Consider the following 10,461-nt stretch of genomic DNA (forward strand, 5'->3'; position numbering starts at 1 on the left):
ATCGAGATATTGGTATATTGCTTGAAGAGGGTATTGATAATATATGTACTCTAAAACCCATATATCTATTCTTCCAAGAGGTATCTATTTTTAACCGTTTATGCTCATGGTTGGAGCATTCACTGAAATCTTAATGATCTTGGGTTCTTCAAGACAAATTTATCTACTACCACATCATCAGATTCAAACAGAAATTAAACAGTTGAAAGGGCTCCTACCTTGCCAAGACTTCTGGCATCCATCCCCCCCTAGCATTCTAATGTATTCATGGGAAACGTTATACAAATGATGATGGCCTTTCTCTCTTTTTAAACGAGAAAAAAAGGAAAAGAATCGTGCATCTAAGAAAAATACACTCTGTCACCAGAGCCTAAGGACGTCACAGCTCTTTAAGAAAACATCGTGGAGGAATAAATAGCTGCGGTCTCATAGCAACATGCAGTTGAACAATGCTCAGAGCTGAAGATGTCGTTCTGTTAGAAATTCATGCCTACAAAAGGATACCATCCACAGAGCTACTCGCGTTAATTATGGATAATTAAGTCAGTCCAGGGACAGTGGGAGTGAGTCTCAATCATGGAGTCTCTCCACTTCCTTAGAATGTTGCAAAGACTTACTGTGACTAATGTCCTCATAAGGCTAGAATGAATGAACCTGTGTGTCACAGAGAGGACTCAGTCTCATAACAGTAACCTCAGACAGGCTTTTTACCTGGAAGAATGTATTTTCTTTTATGCTCTGTGCACTGTTCACCCTCTACAAATAGCTAATAATAAAACAACAACAACAACAACAATAGCACAAGAGAAACAGTGATGTCCCCCATGCACACAATTCCCATAGACCTAACTCCATAAGCATGGCAGTTACACTCATTAGGCCTACGTGAAGACTTATTTCTCTGTTTTAAAACTGTTCCCCGTCTGTGGCCATGCCACCCTGAACAAGCCTGATCCTGTCTGATCTCGGAAGCTAAGCAGGATCAGGCCTGGTTAGTACTTGAATGGGAGACCACCTAGGAAGACCAGGTGCTGTAGGCCTAAAAAATTAAGGGATTGTAAGCTGACAAGGTCCTTGCAATCTATGAGGTCAACCAAGGGTTGCCTCGCCTAAAAATAAATAAAAATAAAAATAAAACTGTTCGGTGAGGTAAAATCTACTTTTGTACTGTCTAGGGGACCTGGGATCCAAGGCCCAAGTTACTAGTAAATGCCCATTTCTCTGAAATCTACTGTTTCATCTTTAAAATCCAGGTGATTTTTGCATTCTATGCCATGGTCTATCCTTGTGTATTTTAATAAGAAATGAATGCTTTCCCCCAAACTCTGGAGGCACACTGGCTGTCTAGGAGGCGGGGCAGGCATATAGCCATGTTCGCCTGACTGAGGTGGCTCGATGTGGAGCAGAGGGACTGGGGTTCCCATCCTGGCTCTGCCAACGTCACCGTGTTCCAGGACGGACCAGGCCAGAAACTTCCCTGCACCTCAGTTTCCCATTTGTGCAGTGAGGCGGCTAATCGCTGCACCCCATCTAATGCAGCCGGAAAAGCTAACCATCCTGGTCCTCTTCATTGTGGGCTCTAGGGGTAGAAAAGCAAGTCTACAAAAGTGACCGGAAAGTCACGTCTTCCGTGTTTAATGCATCTGGGCCCTCTCAGAAACTTACATCTGAAACTTCCCTTTCACGCTCCCATCCCCGGTCCACAGACTTTGGGGAACAGGTCAAGGAAATGAGTGCTTCGATTGGAAGCCAAAACTGGAAGAAAAAAAGGATCCAAGAGCTTGTCCTTCAAATTCCAAACCCTGGACTGGGCCTCCTTCCACTATCTGTTCTTCCCTTATCTGCACAGGGCTCAGCGGTCAACACCGAAGCCTCGTCCACAGCGCTTGTCCATTTCTGTCAGGCTTGTCATCACTGAATGCAGAGATGGCGGCTTATCAGGAGCTCGGAGGGATAAACAGTATCCCGGGCGATCGAATTAAGATTGGAGAATATCTTGACAGGCTGGAATAAGGAATGATATTTGACATTTGAAATTTAATTAGGATAAATGTAAAGTCTGTCTCACCGGTTCAGAATTTCAAGCACACACAACAATAGCTGATCTTCGGAAAAAGTTTACTACGATCTCCCATCTCCGTTTTCACCAATAGGACCAACGGGATGACTTATCCCACCCCCACATAGTGTGGGCTTTGCTGAACAAAGCTGATCCAAGCAAGAGAAGAAAAGTCTGTACTATTCTCCAGTCAGGCCACATCTGCATTGTTAGCATGACTCAAATAACAGGAAGGAAAGCATACAAGGGCAAAAGAGAAAGACTCCAGTCAGGGGAACTGTGGCCTTGCAGGGCAGAAGGGCCATGAACAGAATCCAGAATATAGCCAGGGCCTAAAATGATGAGTCAAGAAGCAGCAACCTTAATGTAGAATGCCAACCACCCAAGTCAGGTGATAAAATTTAAAAAGAGGTTGATGTGGAATCACATAAGAATGTACAAGAGTTGATGGACTAGAAGTGCCAGATGGCGAGACATTAAGACACTTCGGGCTTAAAGAAAGGCAGCCAAGCAGAGAAGGGATTTCTATGCAGCGTGAATGGAGGTTGTGAGTCAAATGAGGCGGGTGGTGACTTGGGGACTGGAGTGACTGAGACTCAGGAGAGAGAGATGCGGAAGTCGGTTATATCAAGCGGGTGGGCTTGGGGGTCCCCTGTTATGACGACAGTGAAAAGGATTCAGTGAATTCTACAGGAGCGCAAAAAGACTTGGCTCGAGGGCACGCAGCCCAGATTCCTTCTCAGCAAAACTCTGCCCGATGTGCAATATGATTGCCCTCGAGCGGGTAACCCAATTTCCTTGAGATGGTAAAACTCTTCCCTTTGGCCTAAATATATTTTTTAAAATCATTATTTACTGAAGTATAACCTACATGCAGAGACATGCACATGTCTAAATGCAGGGCTTGAAGAATTTTTATAAATTGAGCGCACCTATGGAATCAGAACCTAGATCAAGAAAGAACAGAACCAAGGGATGTAACGTACAGCACGGTGACTTCAGTTAATGACACTGTATTGCATATTTGAAAGTTGCTAAGAGCGTAGATCTTAAAAGTTCTCATCACAAGAAAAAAATGTTGTAACTATACATGGTGATAGATGTTAACTAGACTTATTGTGATCATTCCTCAATGTATACAAATATCGAAGCATTATGTTTTACACCCAAAACTAATATAATGTTAGATGTCAATCATACGTCAATATTAAAAAAAAGAAGCAGAACGGAAGACAAACAGAAGCCCTCTCATCCTCATTGCTGCCTTTCCCCAGGGGGAACGTCCACTCTAACTTTTGATGGCATAGATTTGTATTGCACTTGATATAAATGGAATCATGTCGTAGGTATTTTCATGGGCATCATCGGTATTGTGTGTGGTTGTAGATCACTCCTGTTGCCGTGTAGTTTTCCACTGGGTGAATATACCACACATTACTGTCCATTGTTGATGGGCATCTGTGTAGTTTCTGGTTGGGGGCTCCCATGAACACTGTGCTCGGAACTGCCAGCTCATGCCGTTTGATGGACATGGGTCTGCATTACCATTGTGTTTATATTACGACAAGGGACAGAATTACTGGGTCACGTGCGTACTACTCTATAACCACCAATTCTCCTTCTAGAAAAACTTGGAATTAAATATAAAGATGAAATGAATCAAATCAATAACTATCATACATTTTTATGAAGATCAGGAAAAAAGGAGGGGTTATTCATTGAGACAATTTGTACACGTTAAACATTCAAAGGTTTATCGGTATTTCATATCAGAGTATAATACGGCAGTCTTGCAATTCTAATTTAAGATATGTAATTTGGTAATTAATTTTACATTTGCGATTTTCAGTGGAAAGGTATTAGAGAACAGGGTTAAGTTGGCAAGCAATATTAGTCTCCAAGAGAATTCACCAGCAGGAGATTGTTTATTAAATATGTGAGAGTTATTTAAATACCTAGGAGATTTTGCTTCTCAGTTCAGAAAATCAAATCTAGTAACTTTGTAAATTCAGTTTAAACTGCTTACGAAATTTAGCTAACCAAATTCATAAACGGGACTCGGTGTTTAAGGCAGTTAAGTTTGCTCAACTGGAGTTGATAAAAAACTTACGCGTGGGTCTTGGTATGTGGTTGTTAAATTTTACTAGATTTATAAATGAAAATGATAGTTGTGAGATAAGCTAAAAGACTTCTAGAAAACTACCTTTTAAAAATTTTGCAGCTTTAATAAATGAAACATTAATTTGAGAACCCAAATGATGTTTTCTCTGTGTCTAAGAAGCCTGTGTCAAGGACATCTGCAAACTCCCACTGTCGCTCTGGAGGACTGTGTTCAGATATAAGCAGGGTGTTTATGAAACAGACTTTCCGAAGAGTGCATCGGAAGGGTACCCTGCAGGTGACACCCTCGACGAGGCCGTAATAACCATATCCCACGGAGGCCGCCAGAGGAAATGGGCGTGTCGAGCTGGAGAAGACATGACTCGGGAAAAAGCTCTCTTCGGACGGGTGAAGGGTTGTGACGGTACAAGGGCTTCTGACTAAACGTGGTCGACTGAACATATGCATTTCCTTTTCTTTTTCTCAAAATGGGGAGAAAGAGAGAGATGGATTATATTAACAGCCAATAATATCAGTCTCCCTAAAAGAATTCACTATTAAAAGTTTGATTGATTAGATCTTTCACAGTTGTTTAAGCACGTGGGGGAGGTTTTGCTTCTTCGGTCAGACAATCAAGTCTTGTAATTTTATACTAGACGGGGCGCAAACGTTAGACAATGAGAGACTAAGCAACAGCAGACAGGTCCATAACGAAATATTTGCAAATGGCAAGTGGATGAAGAAGCCGTGAGAGTTGAGCAAATGCCCGCAGAGGGGATGCCATGTAGAAATGAGCCACTTTACTTCCTAGAACCCAGAAAAGTGTCAGGAGGGTCAGGCGCAGGAACCGGAGAAGGCAGGATAAGATGCGGTAGAACGGAAAGAACGGACAAAGTGAGATGACGGAAAGCGAGCGTGAGAAGCAGAGACCCTTGTGTTCCTCACCACATTCCAAATGACTGGGCAGCCGTCCCCCCCGCCCCGCGAGGCCCGGAAGCCTGAGGCGAAGCTGCACGAGGCCACAGGTGCGAGGCAGTAAGTGGGGTGGTGGCACCATACTTAAAATAGAGTCACTCAGTGGAAGTCCACAGACTGGATGGTGAGACCCACATGCTTAGACCCCTCCTCCTACTCACTCTCTAAGCAGGAGCTTTAAGAGTTTTTTTGTTTTGTTTTGTTTTGTTTGAGAAACCAAATGTCCCAGGAAAAAAAGACCTACAGATACTAATATTTGGTGTTCATGAAAACAAACAAAATGGCAGGTTTCCTTGCTATTATTGGTTGAGATATTTTGGTTGCAATAAAAGAATCCAACCAACAGTAACTTAAATAAATATAGGCTTAATTTTATGATAGAACAAGAAAACCGGAAGTCGTGGGAGGCTGGCATGAGTTCAGCCATTCAGCCAATGTCAAGGTTTGCTTTTGTTTTTTACCTTCGTGGTTCTCAATTTTGTGGTCTCTGGACCTCTTCAGACTTTCAAAAATGATTGAGGACCTTAAAGAACTTTTGTTTACGTGAGTTATACCTGTTGATATTTGTTGTATTAGAAATTAAGACTGAGAAAAGTTGAAAATTTAAGAATATACAAGCACACATTCATTGGCTGTCAGAATGAAAATGTCATCCCATGTCAGCCACTCTGCCGAACCCCACTATACACTCATGAGAGAAGGAGACCATGGGAAATTAAGTCTTGGTGTTATTATTAAAATAGTTTTGATCTCATGAACCCCCTGAAAATTCCTGAGAATCCTCATGGGCCCCCGGAACACATTCTGAGAACTACCACCTTATAGCTTCTCTGTTTTAAGGAATCACATTTGAACTCAAACCAGGAAAAGGGAACAAAAGGTTAGGCAGCCATATTGCCTTCTAATCAAGAAAAGAAAAGCTTTCCCAGGAATTCTTAGCTGACTTTCCTCTATAGCTAACTGGCCAGAACTGTCACATGATTAAAAGCAGCTGTTATCTAATATGAAAGCAAAGACCAACAACAAACAGAAGTTTGTTTTGAAGTTTTCAAGGAAACAGAGACAAACCAGAGAATAGAATTTTAAAAAACTTAAACCCAATAATTAATTTCCTCAGAGAAAAGGACAATATTGTATTCATAGAACAATGTACTATTAAAAATATTTTATAGCTGAAATAAAAATTCAACCCTTGTGTTGGGAGATAAATCAAGGAAATTTCCTAGAAAAACAAAAAGACAAAGCAAGTAAAATGGAAGAGATAACATTAAAAAATGTAGAAGAACATGAGGTGTAACCATCTAAATCATATAAATTGCAGAAAGAAGTAAAAAAAAAAAGAAAGAAAGAAAATTATCATGGAAATAATTTAAGAAAATACTCCAGAATTCAGAGATATGTTTCTCCATTACAAGAGCCTTCTGTGTGCCCAGCAGGAAGGAAAAAAAAAACAACTCGAGGCATGCTATTATGGCATTTTAGGATGCTGCATACAAAGTGAGCTCCCAAAGGCAAAGAGAGACAGACAGACAGATTTTGATCTTGAGAGAGAGAAGTCATATACAATAAAACGAGAATCAATTTGTATAGTTTGTGTAGATTGTTGGATTGAAAATAATCTTCCTTCAGAATTTTAATAAATGGGGGGTGTTCTATCATGATAAGAAAAGAGAAGAGAATGTTACTGAGGGATTGCTAGGAAAAAGAAGTATTTATGAACTTCAGGAGGAGCCAAAAATGGTACAAGGAAAGAAACATAGCCATGGAATGCTACTTGGCTCACCAATGACTGATATTTTGTGTAAGCAGAATAAGTAAACTCTGATACATCGGTTTAACCAGAAGTCATCCTGTAACTATTGGGAAGATGAGAGGAAGAAAATGAGGGGCAGTGGATGGCTTCAAGGTGCTAAGTGATCTTCCTGGGTATTAGGACTTTGCTATAGACGAAATGTTTGTGTTCCCCCAAAATCCATATGTTGAAATCCTAACCCCCAACGTGATGGTAATAGGAGGTGGGGCCTTTGAGAGGTGATTAATTCATGAGAGCAGAGCCCACAGGGCGCCCCCGTCCCTTCTACCATGTGAGGCTATAAGGAGCCGTCCATGAACCAGGAAGCAGGTCCTCACCAGACACTGAATCTACTAGTCAAAAATCACCTGATCGAATCACTATGATGAGGATGGCTGCAGAGAAGGCACAAAACTAGTTAGTGGTGGAATTGGGATCAGAACCAGGTCTCTTGACTCCTTTCCCAAATGGCCTCCTCCAACAGGGATGCCGGGAGGGATGGGAGGCATGCTTCTCATCGTATTCCATGAGGATACATAGTCTCGGGGGCACCGGTCCCTATGGAATGCAATGCAAATGGCACCTCCTGGAGTTGTACAGTGGCCCTGTGCCCAGATATAGAATTCAAGCCACCCCCCAGGCATAACTACATGAGGACAGTTTTCAAGAGACTGACCCAGGTGGATGATGTGGGTTGTGACTATGAAAACACTGTTTACCCACATCCAGCCAAGTGACCCACGTGGAGCTCAAGCCCCAGATCCTGGCCCCCTAACTCTGTTCTTGGGACTTCATTCCACCAATGAGAGCTCTGAGGGGGAGGTCATGTGCCCCTTGGAGAATGTGTGGCCAATGGTGCCATCACCTTTGCCAAAGCAAGGTCTCCTGCTGACCCTGCTGCCACTTTCCATCCTGTGGCCAACGGTTTTTTTCTGCTTCTCAACTCAGTAGTGTGAGAACTGAACACAGCAACCAGCTGCAGGATCCTCACTGTTGCCATGGGTTACATGAATGCAAAACTAAGGATGGAACCACAACAGGCCTTTAATATCAGCCCTCAAGTGGGAAGCTAAAAGAAGTGGTCCAACACCTTAGAAGAAAGCAGGTGGCATCATGTCAAGGGACAGATGCGGCCGCCGCAGCAAGTTGGATGGTGGCTGCCTGGAGCCTTGATTTGTTATCAGCTGCTTAAAAATATCCTCCCTATGTGGTGCTCGCAAGTCATGGCAAATACTTAGAGAAATGAGAATGAATGTCCGAAACTATAGACCTGCACTGTCCAATCCAAATAGCCCCTCACAGGACATTGGTCCTGTCAAAATGTCCACGGAGACATTTGATTCCCGTTGATCCATCTGTCTCACCCCATGAGTCAAGGATGGCTGGGCTCCCAAAGCAAGAAAGGTTATTACTGGCAACACGGCTACAACACAATTATTGGACCAATGAAACGTGATAATATTTTTATGTATCAATCCTGTAAACCAAAAGTATAAGTATGGGCTGTTTTCTAAGTGTGGATATTTTTGGTAGGATCAAATTTCAAGGACCATTTGGTGTGGACCAAATGTCTCCATGACCACTTTGGACAGAACCAAATGTCCAATAATCCAGTAGCCACAGGTCACATATGGTCACTGAGCACTTGAAATGTGGCTATTCTGAATGAAGAAGCGATGTAAGGAAAATAGCTGCGATGGGTGGGAAGCAGTAAATGTTGTTGCCTTATCTCATATATCAAAATAAATCCCTGAAAGATTAAAGAGTTAAAAGCAAAAGCAAATATAGAAAAGCAAAATAAACTTTGGATGGCCCAGGAGTGTCTAAGAATACGAACAACAGAAGAAAACACATAGAAAATGACAGATTTGACTACAAAAAACAAATCTTTAGGTGTTTTTTTTTTTTTTTTGGCAAATATTAACTTAAAAAGGAAAAGAAATTATCTTCATGCCAGGTACTCTGCTAGGTACTTTTACAAACATTCTCTTTGTTGAAAAAGTTATTTTTATTGAGATGTAATTGACATATAATGTGTAAACTCAAGGTGTACAACCCATTGATTTATTATACTACAAAATGATTACCACTTTAGCATTAGCTAACACCTCTATCCCCTCACATAACTACCATTTCTTTTTTGTGGTTGGCACAATTAAGATTCAGTCTCTTAGCAACAGTGAAGTTTATAAGATGGTATTGTCATCTATATTTACTACTCCATGAACTGGATCTATACAGCTTATTTGTCTATAAGGTGAAAGTTTGTAAAAAGCTTTAGCTATTATAAAATTGTAGATGTAAAAAAGGTTAAGCCACATAAATATGGGAAATTATTTTCCATAAAGATTACATATAAAGTACACAAAAAAAGTGATAATATTCTAACACCCCAATAATAGAATAAACAATTCCCAGAAGAAATATGCATGGCTAATATGGCTAATAAATATCAATGAGTTCATTCTTACTAGTAATCAAAGAAAAGCAAATGAAAATCACCATTCAAAGTTAAATTAAATTTAGGCAAATTTAAAAATTTTCATGACAATTTAAGTAAACAAAGTTCTGTTTTTTGATCAAAGTCATAGTTAGCTCATGAGAATGTAAATGGGGAAAAACTTTCTGGATAGCAACTTGCAAAATACATCAAGAGTCTAAAAATGTTCTATTCTTTGACCTAGGAATTCCACTTCTAAAGAAAAGACAGACCGATCTATGTGCCAGGATGTCCACATGTTCACTATTCAAAATGATAAAAGAACCGAAGCAGCATAAATATGCAAATAAACTATGATATAACCATGTAGGGGAGGGGGATGTGCTGTCAGCATAGACTATACACTGGATTTCAGAGACTCAGTATGAATGAAGAATGTAAAATACATTAGTATTTTAGATTGATTCCATACTGTACTCAATATATTGGGTTAAATAAATTGGGTTAAATAAAACATATTAAAATTAATTTCACCTATCTCTTGTTACCTTTTTAATGTAGCTACTAGAAAAGTTAAAATTACATATGTAGCTAACATTCGTGCCTCATATTTGTGGATTTTGTTATATTTCCATTGTATAGTATTGCTTTAGAAAGGTGGGAAACTCTTCTAGAGACTTGTCCTAACCCCTCTTCCACCCCACCCCAAGCTTCCCTCCCACTCCAATCTTTCCCTTCTCTTTCCTTTTTCACGTCTCTTTCCTTCTCTACGTGTTATACTTTTTCAAAAGGAAACTAGCTCACTTCTACCACTAGGTGGGAAGAATAATAGCTAACATTGTTTTAAAGGCTCACTCAGTACAAAGCACTTTGCCTTCTTTGGTCATCTGATCCCCCCAACTATCCTATAAGGTAGAATCCACTGTTGACACAGAGAGGTTAAGCTATATGCCCCAGGTCACACAGCTGGTAAGCAGAGAAACTAGGATTCAAACCCCAGGTAGGCTGTCTCCCAAGCCCTTCTGCTCTACATTGCATAAGAGAAATAAGAAATTGGGACATCTTAACGGAAAGCTCTTTGAAACAATTGTTTGT

General features: G+C 40.7%; 1 pseudogene; it reads left to right on the forward strand.

Annotated features, from left to right (window-relative positions):
* Positions 1-921: 921 nt before the first annotated feature.
* On the forward strand, positions 922-1,040 carry LOC120598992 (uncharacterized; annotated as a pseudogene).
* The last annotated feature ends 9,421 nt before the right edge of the window (positions 1,041-10,461 follow it).

The sequence above is a fragment of the Pteropus medius genome, unplaced genomic scaffold (genome assembly GCF_902729225.1).
Source record: "Pteropus medius unplaced genomic scaffold, Ma_sr-lr_union100, whole genome shotgun sequence".
Lineage (NCBI taxonomy): Eukaryota > Metazoa > Chordata > Mammalia > Chiroptera > Pteropodidae > Pteropus > Pteropus medius.